Below are 24,424 nucleotides of genomic sequence, written 5' to 3'. Positions count from 1 at the left end.
CCCGATGCCAGTCACCTGTTATAATGTGCTTGAGTGCCTCCTTTGTTGTCCTCACCATGCGTTCGAAGAGGGATGAAGTGGTGCAGACGTTGCATGTCTGATGAGGTTAGCTTTAAGAAAAGCCTGAAACTCAGCAGCAGTGAATTGAGCCCCATTATCAGAAACCAAAACATCAGGCAACCCATGTGTTGCAAAGAGTTTTCTCAGCACCTGGATGGTCCTAGCAGTAGTCATATTTGGGACTGGAACTACTTCCAGCCATTCTGAGTGGCTATCCACTACTACCATAAAAAGCTGTCCTTGAAAAGGCCCAGCGTAGTCTATATGAACCCTGGACCAGGGAGTATGTGTTTCCTCCCACCTATGAACTGGGGCCTGAGGCATTTCAGGCCTAGACCTCTGGCAGGTATAGCAACCATGAACTTGATCCTCTACAGCCTTATCCAGGCCAGGCCACCACAGGTAGATTCTAGCTAAGGCTTTCATCCATACAATGCCTGGATGGCCTTCATGTAAGGATTGTAAGACTCTGTCCCTCAATTATGAGGGGATAATTACTGTGTTGCCCCATAATATGCAGCCCTTGTGTGCAGACAACTCATGTCTCCTGACAAAATAACTTTTGAAATCAAGGCCTAGACTTTTTTCCAACCAGCCCGTGTATACTCATGACAGTACCCTGCTCAGAATTTTATCTGTGGAAGTTTCAGCAGCAATATCCCCAGCGTTGAGGGGAAACTCAAGCAAGTCCTGAATGGATAATATTTTAGCAGCAGGAGCTGGATCAGGATCCATTAGTGGCAATGGTAGTCTGCTGAGGCCATCTGCATGGGCCATTTCCTTCCCAGGTTTGTGAATTAACTTAAATTTGTATGCAGACAAAAATATAGACCATCTCAGCATTCTTGGAGATAGTATGTGGGGAGTTTGCTTATCTGTTGTGAATAGCCCCAAAAGGGGTTTGTGGTCAGTGTAGACAGTGAAATCCCTGCCATATAAATAATCATGAAATTTCTTGACTCCAGCCACTATGGCTAAAGCTTCTTTATCAATTTGCACATAATTATGCTCAGCAGCATATAAGGTTCTAGAATAGATAGGAACTTGTTTCCCATTATTTCTCTATGTGGCTTAAGACTGCCCCCACCCCGTAGGGAGATGCATCACATGCAAGACATACAGGTTTAGACTCAATGTAATGAGTTACAGTGGACTTTTCCGAAAGAAGGGCCTTGAGATCCTGGAAACTTTTTTTCATGTAAGTCAGTCCGTTTCCAAGGGGCTTTTTTTATCAAGTAGCCTGTGGAGTGGCTCTGCTATTGCAGCCTTATGAGGTAGAAATGTGTGATAAAAATTCAGGAGGCCCAAAAATGCTTGCAGCTCTCCTTTTGATTTTGGCCTAGGAGCCATTTTGATGGCCTTTACTTTTGAATCAGCGGGGTGAATTCCACTAGCATCAATATGGAACCCTAAGAATTTTATTTATTTATTTAATTAAATTTTTATACCGCCCTATTCCCGAAGGACTCAGGGCAGTTTACAGGGCAGCATAAAATATAATATAAAAATAGTATAAATTAAAATAGATTAAATTACATAAGCCCAACAATTAAAACAATGTTAAAAGCTAAAACCCCTTCAGTCCAGGCCTGATAGATCAAAAAACCAGGTTTTCAGATCCCGGTGAAATGTACACAGATCGGGGGCGGTCCGAAGTTCCACCGGTAAATCATTCCAAAGGGCAGGCGCGCCCACAGAGAATGCCCTCCCCCTGGGGATCACCCGCCGGCACTCCTTAACCATCGGCACCCTGAGAAGGCCCTCCCTGTGGGAGCACACAGGACGATGGGAAGTTGATGCCGGCAGCAGGTGTTCCCTTAGATAATCCGGACCCAAGCCATTCAGAGCTTTATAGGTCATTACCAGCACCTTGAATCTCACCTGGAGGGCAACAGGAAGCCAATGCAGCTCACGGAGAAGAGGTGTTACACGGGAGTATCGGGAAACTCCCATAACAACTCGCGTGGCTGCATTCTGCACCAGTTGAAGCCTCCGCATGGTCCTCAAGGGCAGCCCCATGTAGAGAGCGTTGCAGTAGTCTAGCCGGGAGGTCACGAGCACATGGGTGACTGTGCCTAGGGCATCTCGGTCCAGATAGGGCCGCAACTGGCGCACCAGACGAAGCTGGGCAAAAGCCCCCCTGGTCACGGCTCCTATATGGTCTTCGAAATTGAGCTGTGAATCCAAGAGGACGCCCAAGTTGCGAGCTCTATTGACGGGGGGTAACACCTCACCCCCCCATCATTAGTGATGGAACAACCTGGTTAACCCGAGATGCCGGTATGCACAGCCACTCAGTCTTGGCAGGATTGAGACGAAGCCTGTTTCTCCCCATCCAAACCCGGACCACTTCCAGGCAACGGGACATCACGTCGAGTGCATCACTGGGTTGGTTCGGGGTGGAAAGAAAAAGTTGGGTATCATCAGCGTACTGATGATACCCCACCCCGAAACCATGAATGAGCTCGCCCAGCGGTTTCATATAGATGTTGAACAGGAGGGGAGAGAGGACCAACCCCTGAGGGACTCTGCAAATGAGAGATCTCGGGGCGGACCTCTGCCCTCCCGTCAACACTGACTGCGAGCGGCCCAGGAGGTAGGAGGAGAACCACCGCAAGACAGTGCCTTGAATTCAATTGATGAGACCCCAATACTACATTTGTTTTTCTTTAATCTGATGCCCGCATCACGGAGTCTTTGCAAAACAGCCCTGAGCCTATTGACCAATACCTCTGTTGTGATTCAGGGTCAGCCTGTGGGTTCGGCAGTTGGGTCGGATGAATCAGAGGAGGAGGGGGGTGTTGAAGACCTTGCTTAGCGGGTTGAAGATCTTGCTGATGATAGCCCTCAGGCAGGCCCCTCCCACTTGGTCACCATGGAGACCCAGCTGTGTGAGCCTGACAGTGTGGATGAAGATGACCCACAGCTGGCCCTGTTCAAGGACGCCCGATGCAGGAGGCAGTCAAGTTGGAGTAAACAGAGGAAGGCTGTGGGGCTTCTCGGAAGGAGGCAGAGAGAGGCCACGCCCTGAACTCTTTATAAAGGGAATGTTTGGGGAGGGCTGGTTTGCTGAAAGCAACCGCTCAGATAGTGTTTCAAAGCTCCTGTATCTTGGTACGTGTCTTGTTTGTTTTTTGTAGTAATAAATTTGGCAGACGGCATTCCAGCCTCTTGCCGTTTATAAAGGGGTTGCCTTTTCTGCAGGGCCAGTAGCAGGCTGGTACAGAACAACCTCTGGGCATTCTCCAGCAATGAGAACATCATCAAAATAAGGACAGACACCCTGTATACCCTTAAGTGTCTGTTCCATAATCCCTTGGAAAATACCTGGTGCAACGCTGACTCCAAACTGCAAGCATTTGACTTTGAATGCCCCTCTATGAGTTATTATTGTTTGAGCCGCGGCTGTGGCCTCATCTACCGGCAGTCGCTGATACGCCTGCACTAAATCAAGTTTGGCAAAAATGGTTCCCCCTTGCAAAGAGGCTAGAATATGGCTGACTATCGGGACTGGGAATGCATATTGATTTAGGGCTTTATTTAATGTGCATTTGTAGTCTGCGCAAATGTGAATCTCCCCATTGGGCTTTAGTGGGATGACAATAGGAGTTTCCCACTCCCCCCATCAACAGGCTGTAATACACCCTGCTCTACTAACTTATCGATTGTGGAATTGATTTTGTGTTTTAAGGCGAAGGGAACCTTGTGAGGCTTGACCCTAATCGGTACAACATTAGGATCTAATTTAAAAGAAATTGGTGGCCCATTATACGTTCCCAGTTTTGACTTGAAAACACCCGCGTAATCCTCACAAACAGCCATGACGTCTGCTGTCTGTGTCCAGTTAATGCCTGTTATTTGAATGCCCAAAGCCTCAAACCAATCAAGTCCAATAAGACTTGTTCTTTGGCCCTCTACTACTATGACATCCAGGTGCCCCCAAAACCCTTTAAATTTCACCAATAAGGTGGCTTCACCCTTAACTTTAATGTGAGCATCCTGAAAATCTATTAAAATAATATCTGAGGGCCTTAGTTTAGCCCACTGGTTGCTGCGTCTGCACACAAAGTTGAATGTGTGATGAGAGATGATCGAGACCGCCGAGCTGGAGTCCAATTCCATTTTACATGGAACTCCTTGTAGCTCTACCGAGAGCTTGAGTTTAGGCTTAAGGGGGTGATGAGCCCCAGTGCGGTAAACACTTCTCCGGCTCCTGAAGAACCCCACGCTAACAGAACCCTGGGCCCCAGTACCTCTCCTAGTCAGTTCCTCCGACTGCTGCTTGGGTGGCCTGTCTCTCTGGTGGGCTCTGCATACCAGTGTGATGTGGCTGGTCCTTCCGCAAGCTCTACACATGGCCGAACAGAATCTGCAATTGGCGTGGAAGTGGTTGCCTCCGCACCCCTTACATCTAGGTAAGAGAACTGCCTTGTAATCATTCTCTCTTTGGTGGTTGCCATGGTTTTGCATGCTTGGCTGTCTCTGGAGCTTGTTTATTTTGGGTTCTTCATCTTCTGATGATTCTCCGCTGTATTTGGCAACCTCAAGGTGGATGGAATCTTCTACTTCAAGGTCTTAGTGATGGTTTTTAAGTCCTTACATGGCATGGGTCCGGAATACCTCGGGGACCACCTGCTGCCGGCGTCGACTCCCCTCCGCCCTGTGCGTTCCCACAGAGAGGGCCTCCTCAGGGTGCCTCCAGTCAGAGAATGTCGGCTGGTGGCCCCCAGGGGGAGGGCCTTCTCTGTGGGCGCTCCGGCTTTGTGGAATCAGCTGCCGGTTGAGCTCCGGATGGCACCGGATCTCCGCTCCTTCCAGCACGGGTTAAAGACCCATTTATTTGAACAAGCTGGCCTGGCCTGATGGGGAATTACTTAGGGTTTTAATACTTATATATATTTTTTATTGTTTTTTATTGTGGGCAATAATTTAATTCTTTTTTTTAACTTTTGTATTTTTGTAGTTTTAAGATATGCCCTGTTCACCGCCCTGAGCCCTTCGGGAGAAGGGCGGTATAAAAAATTTAATTAAATAAATAAATAAATAAATAAATACTTTTGAAGATTTGGTGGGCTGCATTGTTTGTACTGCACCTCCGGCTGCTTCGTCAGCCGTGACCTTGTCGTGTGCTTCAGCGAATGTGAGATTTGGTCTGGCAAACAGTCTCTGCTGCAGGGTTCTGTCTCTCAGGCCACAGACGAGTCAGTCTCTCAGACTTTCCTCTAAATTCAAAAACTTGCAGAGGCGTGTGGCCTGCCTTAGGCCCGCGATAAACTCTGATGCTGTCTCTCCGGGAAGCTGCACTCATTGGTCAAATTTAAAATGCCATGCCATCTCTGACATTTTGGGTTGAAAATGCCTGGTCAGCTTCTTCTTAAGGTCAGCAAACGATATTGTTTCAATGGGCGTTGGCGCGAAGAGATTTTCCGTTAGATCGAAAGTCGCTGGCCCACACACGCACAGCAACGTGTCAGCTTTTAGGCCTTCCTCTGCAATCTGGTTTGCTCATAGATAGTTCTCCACTTGTGAGAGGTAAGACGGCCAATCTTCTGGATATTTAATGTTGAACTCTCAGACTTTGCCGACCTTCGGCATCTTTTCCTCAATTCCTGCATTCTTGGATCCTGCTTCTTAGGCTCAGGGAATGCGTCCTCTGAGCACGCGCCCGCTAGTGTAGCTTTACTAGCCGGCCTGGGGGGGAAGATGCCTCTTCCCTCCAGCTATTAATTCCAACTCTTCATGACTTCAGCCCTTAGGTGGTGAAGCAGGATTCCACCTTCATCGCCACTATTATGTCGTGGGCTCTGATGAGCAGGAATAAAGACACACAGCTGAGTACAGAGAAACCCATTCTTTTATTAAGCTGGAACTGTACTGAGGACTTGGGTGCACCTTGCCACAATATATAGCCAGACCCTCTGGTAGCAACCAATCGGATTGAACCCATGCTTGCCGCCCAAAGTTGACCAATTGCACGACCAATTGCTGGAGGTACCAAAAGCCCAGTACATAACAGTGATAATGAATCTCCTTGAAATATTCCTCTCTTGATATTAACCTCTCCCAGTCTTTCACCATTGACCTGCAACTGTGTCTTCCACTGTGCCATCAATCTTTGCACAAATTTTCTGATGTTTCTACTGACTCCTGTTATATCTAGGCACTTGATTATCCAGTCATGTGGCAGAGAGTCAAATGCCTTTTTGTAGTCAATCCATGCCACATTCAGGTTGGTCTTCCTTTTCTTGCAGTTTTCCAGGACAATTTTGTCTGTTAGGAGTTGATCTTTCGTTCCTCTGCTATTGGGGCAGTTTCCTTTCTGCTCGAGTGGAAAGAGATTGTTTTCAATTAGATGCTGTTGGACTGCATCAGCTACCACACCAGTTAGCAATTTGAAAGTTCTTGGTAAGCAGGTAATTGGACTGTAGTTGCCTGGTGCCCCTTTTGCTGGATTTTTCATTATTAGGTAGGTTTTCCCAGTTGTTAGCCACTTTTCAATTTCTCCTCCTTGTAGTATATTGGTGAACTGCTTGGTAATGAGTGGGTATATAACAGTTAAATGTTTCAACCAAAACCCATGCAGTTCATCTTCACCTGGTGCTGACCAATTTTTGATCTTCCTTGCTCTTTTGTCTACCATTTTTGTTTTTATTACTAGTTCTTTCATTTCAACTTCTGTTTTATTTGCATCCACCTCTTTTAACCAAACCACATCCTTGTTGTGTTTCTTTAGGTTATCCCATAATTGCTTCCAGAACTGCACTGTTTCTTCCTTGTCAGGTACTGACTGATTCATTGCAGTTTCTCCATTGATGGATTGGTAGAAATGTTTCTGATTGGATTGAAATTGGAGGTTCTGCCTATAATTTGCAATTCGAGCTTTGTATGCACTGATTTTCCTGGCTATAGCTGTTATTTCCTGCTTTATTATTTCCAGTGCTTCCTTGATCTTCCTTGTTTCTAAGTGGTATTTCTTGATTAGGTATTGTTTGGTCTTGTTCTTCAGCTTCTTTTCTTTCATCTATTCTAGCTTGCTTTCATGTGATCTTAACTTGCTGATCTTATTTTCTAGTCTAACCTTCCATTTTTGTGGTGCACTGTTTGTTTTTCTTCGTTCTTGATTTTGCATCCCAGGTATTCAGTTATAACTGCAGCTGCGCTGTACATTAGTTGGTTTGTTTCTTGCAGTGAATTGGTGCTTATACTTGATATTGCAGTATTTGCATCTTTTAATGCTTGTGCTAGCTGTTTCTTTGGAACAAGCTTCAATGCAGGCAGCCTTATTCTGTTGTTTTTGTGCTGTTCTAGATGCTCAGTTATTCTTTGTTTCAATTCTTTTATTTCTTTAGTTAGAGGACTTTGTTCTTCCTGAGGAAGAGGTGCCTGGTTTCCAAATGAGAACAGTTGTATATCTCTGCTGGATTCCTTCACTGCCAACTCCCCCTGGCTTGCCTCTACATTCTGAATTACTTCTGGCAAGGCTTTGATTTCTTTGCCCTGGGTAAACCTTTGCAGTTCGCCCAATTCTGTTTCTGTGAATACTTTCTTTCGTATTATAAATCAGTGTTGATCTGCTAGTCTCTGTTCTGTTATTTCTGATTCTGGATGTTGTTCTTTCTAGAACTGGTGCATTCGTTTTAGATATCCTCTTCTTGTTGGACTTGGTCTGTAATAACAGATCATTATTTCTTTGTTTTCAATCACTGTGTATTTGCTATGGATACACAGTGTATTTGCTTTTCTTCCAGTAGTTCTGCAGGTGCTGGCCCTGGTTGCTCAGCCAACAGTCCTGAGTCCTGTAACCCATTTTTCACCAGATATCCAGGAACTCCAACATCTAGTGCAGACCTTGTTAACCCAGGCGACATCTGAGCTGGTATGGCATTCTGAAATTTATGTCTCACCATATTTTTTATGGGAGAGACACTGTTCGTCTGACTCCTCTGATGAGACCTGTCCAGTATGGTTGAACCTCTGGCATAGCTCTCATCTTCCTCAGAGTACACAAGCCCCACAACCACGTCAAGATAGTGCCTCACTGGGGGATGATGATGATGATGATGATGATGATGATGATGATGATTATTATTATTATTATTATTATTATTTAGTATCTTTCTTTATAGTATCTATCTATCTCTATCTATCTCTATATCTATTTCTATATCAATTGGAACAATTCTTCACACAGGCAATTTTCACACAGTCGAGATGTGCAAAGAACATAACTTTGTGCAAAGCAGCAAGGCTTTTCAGCTTTTCTATAAAGGGCAAGCTTACTGGGAAGCAAACCATTCTGGGTAGTAAAACATGAAGTAAAACTGCAAATTCACTAAATGTTCTTCAAAATAAAATTCATAATGTAATGCAAAGTTATGTTTATTGTCACAAAAGAAATCCACTCTTCACCTATGTATTAATGAATTCTGAACTGGCACTGACTGCGTTGAGTCTTGGAATCAGAGTGAGCTTTTCAATGAAAATATCAAACTAATATGGACATACAATATGATATTTCATGCTCATGATCATTATGCAGAGAATTAAAAGTACAAGTTTCATATAATATTATAATATACATACATGGTGACAGAGACACTTGGAACACTGTGTACAATTACTATGGAGCTAAAAAGATAGAAAAACTGCAACCAAAATAATTATAGGACTGAAACAGGGTCCCTACCAAGAGAAAGTATGCAAAGAAGGCAAGGGGAAAAATGATAGAAGAAATAAAATCATGCATATGTAAGAAATGTATTTATCTCCCTCTCTCACACTTTTGGAACTTTTGGAATTTGCTGCCAGCAGGTAGGGTAATAGCAGTCATTTGGTGTATTTATAGAATAAAATCTATGAACGATAACTATCAATGGCTACTAATATTGATGGCTACTTATAACCTCCTAAATCCTAAAGACAGAGAGGGAAATGTACCTCCTGTGCAAGCAGGCATATAGATATCCAGATGCATATAGGTATCCACTGTGTGACATAGAATGCCAGAATAAATACACCTATGGCCTCATCAGCAGAACTGCTTTTATATTTGCATGTCACCTGTTTATATGCATATTTTCCACATTATCCTCCCTCTCTCTCTGTGTGTGTGTGTAGAGTCAACTTATTCAAGAAGGAATATGATGATGTATCCATATTTCCAGTATTCAGATGTAAAGGATTTTTCCTAGGAGTAAATACAAGTACAAAGATTCTCATAACTATATCTTAGAATCTTTAATGGGTCATTAAACTGCATATTTTTATGATATACATTTAGAATATTTCAGACTGATGTAATGTTATTGCCGCCACTTATTTGATAGCAATTATTATAGACTGTTTCAAAGCATCAGTTTTAAGTTTAACAGTGCTTGCTCATGCAGCAAGATGGGATGTGTATATTAAACTCCAGAGCTTACATGAATCCATGGAATAAGCATCTCTGTCTGTTTACTTTATGGGTGTGGATGTCATGATCATAAAGAGGGTTATTTTTACTTTATTCTTAGCAAGCTACTAATGATGATTGCTCAATTTGTATTAATACAAGTATTCACAATATGAAAATTGAAAATATTTTTTATAAACAGCATTTTTATTATACTTAACTCTACATCTATTTTTAAATGTTGGATATACAGTCCAAAAGGAAATAAAAAGAATCAAAGGGAGATGAACAGTTAACTGTGTGGCTTTGCCTCTTGGCATGCACTCGCAGTCAAAAGTGCATATTTATCGCTATGTATAAAAGCATGTACTTTAGTTTGAAAGATGGTAGAGGGGAAGGTTTCTGCCAAGAAAACATTGATATATGTAGCAATCCAATGGCACAGATCCCAAGGTCAAGCCACCAGATGTGGGCTGTATGATGAAATGAAGAACTCTGAGCAACAATGTCCAACATGAAGGCTACATACTCAGCAAAGGAGAAAAATGAGCTTTTAAAACATAAAGACAAAGGATAATTTTGAGAATATAAATTTTCAGAGAAATACTTGTTCTCAGGTGGTCTGAAAAGAATACTTCAGACAAAAATCCATCTCTGTCACTGAAGAATGCCAGAAACACATGCTCTTGGGTTCGGAGGCCTTAAGATTTTATTTTTTTCTGTCCACAAAAATCAATTTAACTAAACTTCTAGTAACCAATGTCACAATTTGTTAAAATGACAAAAAAGAAAAATGAAAATCCTTGCTAAGCATCTACTTCCTTTAGTATTTCACAAATGCAATAAAAAGTTGGAGAAAGGATGTTACATGTGGACTGTGAGTTTCCTATCTGGAAGTATTTATTAATTTAACTGGATTTTTTGCATTCTGGCTTTCAAAGCCATATCAAAACCTGATATGTGTGATAAGCCAATAAACTGAAATAGCTGCAGAATATTAGCAGAAATTATAATTACTTGATTACCATAAATTTAAATTGCTAAATGGTGTGGTAGCTGATACAGTCCAATAGCATCTAGTTGAAACAAGCTCTTTTCACCTAAGCATAAAAGAAACTGTCCAGACAGTAGAGGAACAGAAGATGAACTGCTAACCACAAGATGATTTTGGAAAACTTCAAGAGAAAGAAGACCAACTTGAATGTAACTTGGATTGAGGGCACATACTCCCTGCCATGTGATTAGATAATCAAGTGCTTAGAAATAAGTCAGTAGAAACATCAGAATGTTTGTGTAAAGATTAATGGACAATGGAAGAGACAGTTGCTGATCAATGGTGATAGACTGGGATGGGTCAATTCAGTGGCGTAGCGTGGGGGGTGCAGGGGGGGCCGGCCGCACCGGGCGCAACATCTGGGGGGGCGCGCTCGCACTCGGGAGGGATGGAAGACGCGCCGAAGCGCCCTTCGCGCGGCTGGAGTCCCGCGGGGGGGATCCGGGGCTGAGGCGCACTCGGGGAAGCAGCACCTCACAACCAGCTACTCTTGGGGGACGGAGGCACAAAGCCGGCCAGACAGGGCTCGGAGCCATCCCAGACCACAGCTGCACTTCCACCTTTCCCAGGGTGGCCCCCGCAGACGGAGCGCAGTGCAGGGCACCAGCATGCCCCACTGCCAGAGAAGCGCCTGCCAGTGCGGCCCCGACTCCCTCACCCCGCGGCAGGTGGTGGCGGCGGCGTAGCGGGGCTTGCAAAAAGTGGGGCAGTCGGCGGCGGCTGCTCCCGGCGCCGGGCAAGGGCAAGCAAGGCAAGGTCGCTCCTGCTCAAAAGCCAGAGTTCAGCGGCTGGCGAGGCGCTCGCGCGGGGCTCTCCCGGGGCTGGCGGGCCGAACGGGGACCGGCCTCCCCCTCTCTGCGCTAGAGCGGCCCCCGCGGTGGCGGCCCGGCACACGTGGCTGAGGGGGCGGCGGTGGCGGGAGGGGGGTCAGAGGAGCGAGCCGAGCTCTCCTGGGGCAGCAGGTGCAGGCTGGTGTGGCTCCAGGCTCAGCCGCAGCTCCGGCCAAGGGCTGCCAAGCTCACGGGGCGTCGTGCCGGCCCCCTCCCTCGCTCCCCGCACCCAGATGCGCCCCTGGCGGAAGCCCCGGCCAGCCGCGGTGCATGCCTGAGCAAGACGGGCAGCTGCGCTGGCGGGTCCCGCTCTCTTCCAGGCATCAGAGGTAAGAAAGGGACGGCGGCGCCCCCAGCCGCCCCCCCCCGCCGGCTCCGAAGCGGAGGCTCTGCTGCGCCGCCCGGCTCCTGGCACGGCCTCGGGTCCCGGTGCTTCTGCCGCACGTGAGGGAGGGAATGCCGGACCTTCCCCCTTTTCCCGGGGGAGGCGTGGGTGGGGGGTGCGGCGGACGCCCAGGATGCGGGGCTCCCTGCGGCAGACTCGAGTGCTAAAATCCACGGGTTAGGGGGCGCAAATTACTTGCCTTGCCCCGGGTGCTGACAACCCACGCTACGCCACTGGGTCAATTTCAAGAAAGGAATCTTTAAAGGAGACCCAGTACTATTTGTCATTGTATTGATTTATCTGTCAACAAACCTGAGTAACTCAAGCCATAGCTATCAAATATCAAAAACATTTGCCAGGCTATTCCCCCTCATTTACATGGAAATCTGAAGCTGTTCATTTGAAACAGAATCTGCCCAATGCTATCTATATATAAAGCCTATAAATTTCTATTTGGAATGAACAAATGTGCCATCAATAGAGGAAAAACAGTGAAAACTGAAGAAATCAAGGTGCCCTATAGAAATAACTTCACAAGTCTGGATGAATATGTTCACTACAAATACTTGGGCATCTTTGAAGCTGACAACATTTAGCACACTGAAGTCAAGAAGTAGGTCTGTACTGAACACATTATGAAAGTGAAGAAGATATTAAAGTCATAATGAAGTAGAGACAATACCATCAATGCAATTAACAACTGGATAATTCTAGTCATTAACAGTTGGATTCAAGCAGAACAAAAAGGCCTGGAGAGAAAGATCAGAAAAATAATAATAAATCCTGCCCTTTATCCACACAGTGATTTTGACACTCTATTTACCAGAATTTGTCATAGCTGTGGATGGAATTTTGCAAATACACCAGACAATTGAAGAAGAAAATAGAACATTGGAAAAATATGTGAAGGACAGTAAAGAAGATGCACTTAAGCTAGTATATCAGGAAAGCTTTCTGAATACTGTAGAGACCAAACTACCCTACAACAAAGATCAAATGAAGAACAGAAAGAGCAAGCAGTATTACATGGTCAGGACACACACACACAAACACACCACAAAAACCTAGCAGACAAAGTAAATAAACAAGATATAGCAATGGCTAAAAGCAGAAAAGTTGAAAAAGGAGACAGAAAGGCTTATTCTGGCTGCAATAGCAGTAGCACTTAGACTTATAAACAGTGCTTTACAGCACTCTGAGTGGTTTACATATGTGAACATATAATAATAATAATAATAATAATAATAATAATAATAATAATAATAATAATAATAATAATAATAATAATAATAATAAAAGGTGGGAGGGACTTTTGTGGTCATCTAGTCCAACCCCGTGCTCAGGCAGGAAACCCTATACCATTTCAGACAAATGGCTGTCCAGTCTCTTCTTAAAAACTTTCAGTGTTGGAGCATACACCACTTCTGGAGGTAGGTTGTTCCACTGGTTAATTGTTCTAACTGTCAGGAAGTTTCTCCATCCGTTAGTTCCCATCCATTGCTTCTTGTTCTGCCTTCAGGCACTTTGGAGAATAGCTGGACTCCCTTTTCTTTGTGGCAGCCCCTGAGATATTGGAAGACTGCTATCATGTCCTCCCAACAATCTGGGTCCTCATTTTACCAACCTCAGAAGGATGGAAGACTAAGTTAACCTTGAGCTGGTCAGAAATGAACTTCTGGCTACTATATTCTAATGACTGCACCACTACAGCACCACTACAGCTCTTCACAAGACCAGGCTTTAAGAATAAATGTATACAAAGCCAGAATTGAGAAGAAAACAACAGATGCAGTATCTGTGAAGAAGATGGATGACTTACTGCAAGAAGATTGCATAGATTGATTAGTAATAACAGCATGACGACATGGCAACCATGCTGCATTAGAATATTTGCAAGAAATACTATATGCCTGCAAGGAAGAACTGGTGGGATCACTAAATAGACAAAGAAATTAAAAAATGAAAAAAGTAAAGTGCTCTGGAACTTTAGAATTCAAACAGAGAAACATCTGCCACATAATTCTCCAGATTTAATCATTGTTAATAAGAAAGACAAAAAAAGTCTGTATAGTAGGAATGGCAGGACCTGGAGACAGCAGAAGAGAAGAGAAGGAACTGGGAAAAATTACAAAATCTAAAACTTGCAAATAGAATAAAACAACTGTGGCAAAAGAAAGCAAAGATAGCACCAACAGTGATAGATGCCTTGGATGCAATGCCAAAACATCTAAAGCACCATTTGAACATCATCAGCACTGACAAAATCACAACCAGTCAATTGCAAAAGGCAACTTTATTTGGAACAGCGATGATACCTGTAACACCATCAAACAGCATCTGCCTATAACAGATGCTTAGGAAGACTCAGTAGGTAATAAAAATGCCAAATCCAGTATAAACATCTGGCTGACTGGGCAAACAATCATCATCATAATAATAAATATATTGTTTGGACAATTTGTAAAATATACTTTTGTTTTGTTACTCTTTTTGTTATACCATTATTCAGGTTTTTTGGAAACTCAAAGATATTTTAAAATGTGTTGGCTCAAAAGAAATTGAAAACTCATGTTCATCTTCTTTTCAAAAGGTTACAAGGGATCCCCAATATAATAGGATGCACTAAAGACACTTTCCAGCTAGGGCCAGAACTACTGTGGAGTGCATACTGAATATCCTTTTATGAAGTTGATCTGTTGATCTGTTATTTTGTCTTGCAAGACCAATTATATTTGTAAAGTGACAGATCTGGCATTCTTTTGCTTGTTAATTGTTAATAACCAAGTTGCAGTTAAGAATACAGAAGTATGGACCAAGCTATGCTGGCTCAGGTATTCTGGGAGTTGAAGTCCATGAGTCATAAAAGAGCCAAGTTTGCCTACACCTGGTATACACCAATGATGATGAACTTGTGGCCCTGCAGTTGTTTTGAACTACTGCTAATAGTCCCACCTGGTATAAGAAATAATCAGGAATGCTAACAATAAGCTTAAAAACTACTGGGGAGGGAGATCAGTCCTGTTGATGAAACAGTTCTCTGAATTTTAGATGCAATAGATTGTAGAATATTTTACATGTAAAATGTTGTCATTAGTTTTTGCTTTAAGTAGCATATTTTAAAGATATTGGTATAGTTCATGATGAAATCATGATGATTTAAAAATAATAATAAGGGCTAAAATAAAATATTGTTGTTGTTGTTAGCTGCAAAGTCATGTCCAACCCATCGCAACCCTATGGACAAGGTTCCTCCAGGCCTTCCTGTCCTCTACCATCTGCTGGAGTCCATTTAAGCTCACGCCTACTGCTTCAGTGACTCCATCCAGCCACCTCATTCTCTGTCGTCCCGTTCTTCTATTGCCCTCAATCTTTCCCAGCATTAGGCTCTTCTCCAGTGAGTCCTTCCTTCTCATTAGGTGGTCAAAGTATTTGAGTTTTAGCTTCAAGATCTGGCCTTCTAAAGAGCAGTCAGGATTGATCTCCTCTAGGACTGACCGCTTTGATCGCCTTGCAATCCAAGGGACTCACAGGAGTCTTCTCCAGCACCATATTTCAAAGGACTCAATTCTTTGGTGCTCAGCCTTTTATATGGTCCAACTTTCACTGCCATACATTGCAACTGGGAAGACCATAGCCTTGACTATATGCACTTTTGTTGACAGGGTGATGTCTCTGCTTTTTAGTGTGCTGTCTAGATTTTTCATGGCTTTCTGCCCGAGGAGCAAGCATCTTTTAATTTCTTGGCTACAGTCCCCATCTGCAGTGATCTTGAAGCCCAGGAAAATAAAATCTGTCATTACCTCCATTTCTTCCCCATCTATTTGCCAGGAATTGAGAGGGATGGATGCCATGATCTTGGTTTTCTTAATGTTAAGTTTCAACCCAAGTTTTGCACTCTCCTTCTTCACCCGCAACAAGAGGCTCTTTAGTTCTTCACTTTCTGCCATTAGAGTGGTATCATCTGCATATCTTAGGTTGTTGATATTTCTTCCAGCAATCTTAATTCCAGCTTTTGATTCATCTAGGACTGCCTTTCTCATGATGTGCTCTGCATATAAGTTAAATAGGCAGGGTGACAGTATACAGCCTTGCCAGACTCCTTTCCCAATTTCGAACCAATCAGTGGTTCCGTGTCCAGTTCTCACTGTTGCTTCTTGACCCACATATAGGTTTCTCAAGAGACAAATAAGATGGTCCTGTATGCCCATCTCTTTAAGAACTTGCCACAGTTTGTTATGATCCACACAATTAAAGGCTTTAGCATAGTCAATGAAGCAGAAGTAGATGTTTTTCTGGAACTCTCTAGCTTTCTCCATGATCCACCGTATGTTGGCAATTTGATCTCTAGTTCCTCTGCCTCTTTGAAATCCTGCCTGTACTTCTGGTAATTCTCAATCCACATACTGCTGGAGTCTAGCTTGTAGGATTTTAAGCATAACTTTACTAGCATGAGATATGAGTGCAATGGTGCAATAGTTTGTACATTCTTTGGCACTGCCTTTCTTTGGAATTGGAATGTAAACTGATCTTTTCCAATCCTGTGGCCACTATTGAGTTTTCCAAATTTGCTGGCAAATTGAGTGTAGCACTTTTACTGCATCGTCTTTTAAGATTTTGAATAGCTCAGCTGGAATACTGTCACCTCCACTAGCTTTGTTGTTGCTCACCTTTTCTAAGACCCATTTTAATTCACATTCTAGGATGTCTGGCTCAAGGTTAGTGACCATCTCATTGTGATTATCAGCGATGTCAAGCTCATTCTTGTATAGTTCTTCTGTGTAATTTTGCAACCTCTTCTTAATCTCTTCTGCCTCTGTTAGGTCCCTGCCATTTTGGTCCTTTATCATGCCCATTTTTGCATTAAACGTTCCCTTCATCTCTCCAATTTTCTTGAAGAGATCTCTGGTCCTCCCTATTCTATTGTTTTCTTCTATTTCTTTGCACTGTTCATTTAAGAAGGCATTCTTATCTCTTCTAGCTATTCTCTGGAATTCTGCATTCAATTGGGCATATCTTTCTTTTTCTCCCTTGCCTTTTGCTTCCCTCCTTTCCTCAGCTATTTGCAAAGCTTCCTCAGACAACCATTTTGCTTTCTTGCATTTCTTTTCCTTTGGGATGGTTTTGGTTGCTACCTGTTGTACAATGTTGCGAACCTCTGTCCATAGTTCTTCAGGCACTCTATCAGATCTAATTCCTTAAATCTATTTGTCACCTCTACTGTGTATTCAACAGGGATATGATTTAATTCATACCTGAGTGGCCTAGTGCTTTTCCCTACTTTCTTCAGTTTAAGCCTAAACCTTGCAACGAGAAGCTCATGGTCTGAGCCACAGTCAGCTCCTGGTCTTGTTTTTACTGACGGTATAGAGCTTCTCCATCTTTGGCTGCAGAGTATATAGTCAATCTAATTTCTGTGTTGACCATCTGGTGATGTCTATGTGTAGACCCATCTCTTGGGTTGTTGGGAAAGAGTGTTTGCTATGACCATCGTATTCTCTTGACAAAATTCTATCAGCCTGTGCCCTGCTTCATTTTGTACTCCAAGGCCAAACTTGCCTGTTATTCCGGTTATCTTTTGGCTTCCTACTTTAGCATTCCAATCCCCCATGATGATAAGGACATCACTTTTTGGTGTTAGTTCTATAAGGTGCTGTAGGGCTTCATAGAACTGGTCAATTTCATCCTCTTCAGCACTGGTGGTTGGGGCATAGACTTGGACTACTGTGATATTGAATGGTTTGCCTTGGATTCGAACTGAGATCATTCTGTCATTTTGAGGATTGTATCCCAGTATTGCTTTTCCTACTCTTTTATTGACTATGAAGGCTACTCTATTTCTTCTGAGGGATTCTTGCCCACAGTAGTATGCCTGATGGTCATCTGAATTAAATTCACCCATTCTTGTCCATTTTAGTTCGCTGATACCTAAGATGTCGATGTTCAGTCTTGTCATCTCTTTTTTGACCACATCCAGCTTTCCTTGATTCATGGATCTTACATTCCAGGTTCCTATGGAGAAAAAAATCTTTACAGCATCGGACTTTCCTTTCACCACCGAACACATACACAGCTGAGCGTCCTTTCAGCTTTGGCCCAGTCACTTCATTCTTTCTGGCACTATTAGTACTAGCCCTCTGCTCTTCCCCAGTACCATATTGGACGCCTTCCGACCTAAGGGGCTCATCTTCCAGCATCATATCATTTTGCCTTTTGATACTGTTCATAGGGTTTTCATGGCAAAGATACTGGAGTGAGTTGCCATTTCCTTCTCCAGTGGATCACGTTTTGTCAGAACTCTCTGCTATGACCTTAATAATAATAATAATGATTTAATTTCTATACTGCCCTTCTCCCGAAGGACTCAGGGCAGTGTACAGTGCAATAAATACAATAAAAATACAATGTACAAAAGTTAAGAAAGAAATAAATAGCCCAATTACAATAAAAATTAATAAAATTAATATTAAAATACCCCAAACCCATCAGACCAGGCCGGCTTGTTCAAATAAGTAAGTTTTTAGGTCAAAGCGGAAGGACGAAGGTCAGGAGTCATGTGGAGCTCAACCAGTAAACGGTTCCAAAGGTCTGGCGTGCCCACAGAGAACGCCCTCCCCCTGGGGGTTGCCAGTCGAAACTTTCCGTCTTGGGTGGCCCTGCACGGCATAACTCATAGCTTCATTGAATTACGCAAGCCCCTTCGGCATGACAAGGCAGTAATCCATGAAGGGGAAAATAAAATATTAGAAACAGAATTATTTCTGTTCAGAGATTCAGAAAAGCTATTGGTTTAACAGATGAAAAACCTGAGGGGAGAATACAAACATTAAATTCCTTGAGCAAATTGCATATGCAATGTTAATAAAATTAACATTAATAAAATGTGTAATAATTAATACAAAGGTAACACAAATATGGGGCATGTGTAGCAGTTTACCAAGCAGTAAGGTCTTCAACTGAATCATTTAATCTTATAACAAGTTTGTACATCTTTTAATGGTTTGTGGACCAGATTTGGCCTTGAATGGTATATTGGAGCCTTCCTTTCATTATTAGATGGAGCCACTGATGACTTAATATCCATTGTTCCCTCTCACGTTAAATAATTCAGTTTGGGAGCAATTTTTAGAATAGCCCTAATTTGTAGGCCCTTAAAATTTTGGGCAGTTCTGCAACTCAGATTCTAGGTCCCTGCTGTAAGCTGAAGATCAAGAGCATCACATTGTATTATCAGAGTTTAGTTGAGCTCTATGGCTTCAGACCTTAATGTTCCCTGTTATATATTGTATATGTATTCATCCATCTATCTTGTATAGCTGCCCACTTGCCATGTGATTCTGAGTGGATAACATCCAATAAAACAATAACAAGGTAGTCAATAAAAATTAAAATACACAAAGCAGTTCATAATTTATGCAAATAGACTTCTCAAAATGAGGTAACTTAACATCTTTGCCCAATGCCTGAGGGGAATAACAGGTCATAAGTATCTTATAAATAGCTGGTGGGGTAAGGAGTATTTGGATCTTGAGAAGGTATGATGTTCCACTAGACAGATACCACTACAGAGAAGGCAATCGTCATGTATCCCATCCACTAACATTCTTAATTGAATATACCCAATGGATGCCCAACCTGACAAATATTGTGGGACAAGCAAAAATAGTTGGAGACAGACTATCTCTTGCTTGGCATGTGAATTAAATTGTTCTTTGAGTACCCAATAACTAAATGCTGACCTTTAGAAAGGCTCTGGAAAACCTTGGTGTGTCCCTTGGGTACTGGGGTCAACTTGATTGGAGTTCCACCTGGAGTGTATAATTTAAATTTGGGTTGCCAATTGTATGTAATTTTTGTTGTTTTTAACTGTACAGTTTTTGTTGCCAGTGCATAACCCAGAGTTGTGATTGTGTGGGTAGATACATAAATTTCATAAATAAATAAATTCTTATTTTTGCATATAAAATGCTGCATAATTGTGGACACTGAAGAAAAGCAAATTTATTTTAACTGTGCACTATTAGGTAGTTGGAATTAAGATTGCCGGAAGAAACATCAACAACCTAAGATACGCAGATGATACCACTCTAATGGCAGAAAGTGAACAGGAACTAAAGAGCCTCTTGTTGCGAGTGAAGAAGGAGAGTGCAAAACTTGGGTTGAAACTAAACATTAAGAAAACCAAGATCATGGCATCCGGCCCTCTCAATTCCTGGCAAATAGATGGGGAAGAAATGGAGGTAGTGACAGATTTTTATTTTCCTGGGCTCCAAGATCAATGCAGATGGGGACTGTAGCCAAGAAATTAAAAGACGCTTGCTCCTTGGGAGGAAAGCCATGGCAAATCTAGACAGCACACTAAAAAGCAGAGACATCACCCTGTCAACAAAAGTGCATATAGTCTATGCAACTATTGTCTAGTCTATTGTCTATTGTCTAGTCTATTGCAACTATGGGCTTCCCAGTTGCAATGTATGGCAGTGAAAGCTGGACCATAAGAAAGGCTGAGCGCCAAAGAATTGAAGCCTTTGAACTCTGGTGCTGGAGAAGACTCCTGCGAGTCCCTTGGACTGCAAGGCGATCAAACCGGTCAGTCCTAGAGGAGATCAATCCTGACTGCTTTTTTAGAAGGCCAGATCCTGAAGCTAAAACTCAGATACTTTGGCCACCTAATGAGAAGGAAGAACTCACTGGAGAAGAGCCTAATGCTGGGAAAGATTGAGGGCAATAGAAGAAGGGGACGACAGAGAATGAGGTGGCTGGATGGAGTCACTGAAGCAGTAGGCGTGAACTTAAATGGACTCCAGAAGATTGTAGAGGACAGGAAGGCCTGGAGGAACCTTGTCCATAGGGTCGCGATGGGTCGGACTTCGCAACTAACAACAACAACAATTAGGTACATACTGAGAAATTCAAAGAAATATTGATGTTGAGGACTAAAATCAGATACTATAGATCAGAGGTCCCCAACCTTTTGGGCACCAGGGACCTGTTCCCTGGAGAGAGGTTTTTCCATGGACCGGAGGTTGCATGGTTTTGTGTGCTGCCTGCATCTCACACATGGGGCTTTGCTTGTTTGTGCAGACCAGTTGCTGGCATGCCGCAGACGGGTACTGGTCCACAGGCTGGGGGTTGGGGATACCTGCTATAGATCATTTAAATCCATATTTTTATTAATGACAGATATGTTCTTTTAACAAAGGTGATGAAGCACCCAAATTGTGAGCCTGATTTTTCATCAATCCATATTTTAGAGCCTACCATAACTTTACCTTTCATCATTTTCACACATTCATGCTGAGAGTTTATTTTTTATGGTTTCCAGCCTTAGAAAGTAAAACAGTAAATCTTAAAGTCATTTAATATAGTCTTATTTTGCTTTTCATGCTTGGTTCTCTGTGGAAGGGAAAATATAGATCTGATGAAATTCCAGTCTTCAATGCCTCAGATTTTGCAATCCATATCAAAAGATTCAATCCTTTTTGGAAAGCACTGTTTTCAGACCAACAAGACCAAAATACCAAGAAGCTATCAAGAGCAAGGCCACACATTCAACTGAAATTCAAACATGATAAATGCTTGATCCATTATAAAATGAAGTCAAAAATAATTACTTTTTGCACTTATGGATAAGTCTATCATCAATGACATCATTGGACATGCTTTAGATCTACTATCAGAGGTAAGAGCTGTTTTTCAAATTCTCTGTACAAATACAACTGCATGGAAATTTTAGCAGCTACATGTGTCAACTTGGCAGGTAGAAAAAGGTGGAAATAGTACATGTTTATTACATATTGTTTAATTTAGATGGTTCATACTTACTTTGTCTTTTTATGTTTTATTGTGTGAACTCTTTTTTCCATTATTCAATTATTTCAATCCAGTCCAATTTTAGGCTACTGATATATGCTTTTTTGCTAAGCTTCTAGAACAAATTTCAAACAATCATTATTATTGCAAATTTTGTTAGATTTACTGAAATAAATAGAATTTCACCACCCTTAGCATAACCTGCCTCACCAGGTTATTATATAGAATAATTGCAGTATTTGTGCCGTATTTTCTGAAGAATATAAATTTAATAAACAAGACAAAGAAAATATCACTGAAAAATATTATTATTAGTGGCAGTAGCAATCTACAGTTATATTCACAGTCTAAGAGTGATAAAAATGAAATAATTCAACTCCTAATCAAGGATCTAAGTATTATTAAAGTAGCATCTAAGAATATAGGCAGTTCCAAGCAAGGTGGGGTTTGTAAAATAAAATGTTTGATCATTACAAAATTTCCAGATATTATAGGAGTTCTTTAGGTATTGTTCCAAGAGCTCTAATCATGATTTTCCCCCCTAAGACATTCAACTAATGTAAGTCCCATTATTTTGAAATTTTTCCCAATTGTTTTCCCCCAATCCTAGCATCATCAGGTATAGCAAATCAATGAACCTGGCTTTCTTCTTTTCAATGACTGTTATATCATTGTTGAATTAATATTAATCTGTAAATCTAAAATGTGTGATGAAACGTTTATTGATTTGTGATGAGCTAGTGCTCCAATTGTCCTGTTTTGGTTTGATATCCATAAGTTTGTTATTATGGTATTACAAAGACCAAAGGGGATTGGACTAGATGACCTCCAAGGTCCCTTCCAACTTATAATATAATATAATATAATATAATATAATATAATATAATATAATATAATATAATATAATATAATATAATATAATATAATATAATATAATATAATATAATAATATAATATAATATAATATAATATAATATAATATTATAATATAATATAATATAATATAATATAATATAATATAATATAATATAATAATATAATATAATATAATATAATATAATATAATATAATATAATATAATATAATATAATATAATATATATAATATAATATAATAATATAATATAATATAATATAATATAATGTTATGTTATGCTATGCTATGTTATGTTATGTTATGTTATGTTATGTTATGTTATGTTATGTTATGTTATATTATTATATTATATTATATTATATTATATTATATTATATTATATTATATTATATTATATTATATTATATTATATTATATTATTATATTATTATTATATTCTTTTAAATTATATGGTGAACACTTGGAAATTATCATTATATAAGGAACTATAGATTTATTACCAAAAAGGGAAACATAAAATATTACTCTTCAATATTGCAAAAATCAGAACCACAGATTTATAGTTTTGGGTTACAGATATGTATTCACATTCGGTTTATTAGCTGGCTTTCTGTCTATGCAATAGAAAGATTGATGAATATTGATTTATACAGTAAATGAGTTTAAAACAAGCTGAATAATTTATTTCAGTATATGCAATGCAATAGGTTTTTGTTGCTTTTTTGTTCTGTTTATTTTTGTTTTATTTCTTTCCTTCTTTTAGAATTCAGTATATAGTCCAAGGTTGAACTCGTAAGAGGCATAAAAAAATACTGGTATATATCCAAACCAAAAGCATGTAGATGCCCTCAAGGAAAGATTATTCTCACTTATTGGTGTCCTTTTTTTCCCCAGTAAATGCTTTTCGATTTGCTACATTGAAAAGATTGAGAGATAATCCACATAATTCAAATATAGCTGAAGAGGCCTTGCCTATCAGAGGAATCATACTTATTACTATCTTTTAACACAGATATTTTAAAACTCAGTTACTAATATAGAAACTAACTTTCAAAGGATACATGATCATTTTAAAAAATATAAAATTACCATTATCATAAAATGTATCATCATTATTCTGAGATATAAATAGCATGATTACTTAGTTTAATAAAGCCATATACTTTATATTTGCATATAGGTAAAGGTAAAGGTTTCCCCCGCACATGCGTGCTAGTCATTTCCAACTCTAGGGGCCGGTGCTCATCTCCGTTTCAAAGCCGAAGAGCCAGCGCTTGTCCGAGGACATCTCTGTGGTCATGTGGTCGGCATGACTAGACACCAAAGGCGCACAGAACACTGTTACCTTCCCTATTTTTCTACTTGCATTTTTACGTGCTTTCGAACTGCTAGGTTGGCAGAAGCTGGGACGAGTAACAGGCGCTCACACTGTTACGCGGCACTCGGGATTTGACCCGCCAAACTGCCGACCTTCTGATCGAAAAGTTCAGCGTCCTAACCCACTGAGTCACCGCGTCCCTTTTATTTGCATATACATACCAGGTAATTGAAAAAGTGCTGATGGGCTATGTTTTCCCTTGTCATAAATAGATAAAAAATATTTTGCATACATTAACATCAACTTTATTCTGGATACTCACACTATAAAAGCGTAAGATTTTGAAAATGTATTTTCAAATACATCAACATAATGTCTAACAATAAATTACATAAATGACTGTACAGACATAACTTTGTGTGAGCAGCATTGTACTTCCTAAGTCAAGAGGACAAATCTGCTACATAAGCTGAACAAATAGCATGCACCACTGATCAGTAATCAGTTTGTTTTACAGTTTATAAAATCATCAGAACTACAATCATCAGACCTCTTGTTTGTGCCCAAAAAACCACCAGAAGACTAATGCAATTAAGTAAAATATTTTTTTCTGACAAATTCCAGAATTGCATCAGAGATATCCATGCTTATCTACTCACCTTATTGTTTGTCTACATAAATAAATAAGTATATGACCTGA

The sequence above is a fragment of the Vipera ursinii genome (genome assembly GCF_947247035.1).
Source record: "Vipera ursinii genome assembly, chromosome: 7".
Taxonomy (NCBI): Eukaryota; Metazoa; Chordata; class Lepidosauria; order Squamata; family Viperidae; genus Vipera; species Vipera ursinii.
This window is presented reverse-complemented; position numbering follows the sequence as displayed.